Here is a 1867-nt window from a genome sequence, read left to right as displayed (position 1 = left end):
TGCCCATTTATGTGATGTATTTAACGGTATTTTTGTATCAGGCTTTTTTCCCGATAAATGGACTGAAGGGGTCATTATCCCTTTGCATAAAAAAGGTGCAGTTAATGATGTCAATAACTATAGAGAAATTACATTAGTAAGCTGCTTTTCCAAATTATTTACCACTATTTTAAATAAACGTATTAAAACATTTTGCAATGCAAACACTATTATTTCGGATGCGCAGTTCGGATTTAGGAAAGGTTATTAAACTGTTGATGCTATTTTTATACTGATGTCAATTTTTCAAAACTATTTAAATGAAAATAAACGTTTGTATGTTATATGCGTCGATATGTTAAAATGTTTTGATAGTATTTATCGCAATGCATTATGGTTGGAAATGTTTAAGTCTGGTATACAAGGTAAATTGCTTAGAATAGTAAAAGATATGTATGCAAATGTTAAGTCACGTGTCAAATCATGCTCATCGTATTCAGATTATTTTAGTTATGCTGTTGGGCTGAGGCAAGGGGATGTTATGTCGCCATTTTTGTTTTCTTTATTTGTTAAAGACATTGAACTTTACTTACAAGATAGCATTACTTCTGGTTTGAATATAGATGATATTGTGTTGATTTTATTATTATTTGCCGATGACATAGCTATTTTAGGCAAGTCCCCGGCTGAAGTTCAAACTCATTTAGATAATTATACTTATATTGCAATTCTTGGGGGTTAAATGTTAACACTGCAAAAACGAAAATAATGGTATTTCGGAAGAGAGGGGGATTAAAAGAAAACAAAAAAAATGGGTATATAATGCTATTGAAGTTGTTGATAACTTTAACTATCTAGGCACAGTGTTGAATTATACTGGAAGTTTTAAACTAAACCATGAGCATTTGATTGGTAAAGCCCTTAAGGCCATGAATACATTATTGTCTAAATGCAATGAATTTGACATAAAACCGAAAATATTTTGCCAGTTGTTTGACTCTTTTGTGGGTTCGATATTAAATTATGCTTCAGAAGTATGGGGTTTCACGAAGTCCGATGATTTAGAACGTATACATTTAAAATGTTGCAAACGCTTACTACAAGTAAAATAAATACATGTAATGTTGCTGTTATGGAGAATTGGGTAGATATCCATTGTATGTAAACAGGTTTGTTAAGATTATTAAATATTGGTTTAAAGTTCTGAACAATGATAATATCATAATGAACACTGTGTACAAAAAAGCCTTGAGCGATTGTAATAGAGGTTATACAAACTGGGTCTCAAATATCAAGAACATGTTAAATAATTTTGGATTTGGTTATGTTTTTGAAAATCCAAACGTTGTACATGTTAAAAGTTTTATAAGCGAGTTCAAATGTAGAGTAGTTGACAATTTTAAACAAGAATGGTACGCCAAAATTAATATTAGTACTGTTTTATACATGAATAAAGTTTTTAAAAGCTGTTTGGAATATGAAACATATTTAGATTTACTTCCTAGACGACTGCGATTATTTTTTGTAAGATTAAGAGTCTCTGCACATCCTTTGAGAATCCAAACTGGAAGATACGCCCAAAATTACAAACCACGAAATGAACGTTATTGTTTATGTTGTGATTATTTGGATTTAGAATATGAATACCATTTTATATGTACATGCCGATGTTTCACTGATTTAAGGAAAAAATGTATAAGCCGTAAATTATATATAAACCCATCTGTATATAAATTCCCCAAGTTATTAGTTTCATGTGAAAAATCAATTATCTCAAATGTATGTGAATATATGAAGCAAACTCTTGCTTTAAGAAATACAATTCTTAATAATATTGTTTTAATATTTCATTACCGCTTTGATGAAATTTACATATTCTTGCAATTGA

This window comes from Dreissena polymorpha, chromosome 12, assembly GCF_020536995.1.
Source record: "Dreissena polymorpha isolate Duluth1 chromosome 12, UMN_Dpol_1.0, whole genome shotgun sequence".
NCBI classification, from domain to species: Eukaryota; Metazoa; Mollusca; class Bivalvia; order Myida; family Dreissenidae; genus Dreissena; species Dreissena polymorpha.
This window is presented reverse-complemented; position numbering follows the sequence as displayed.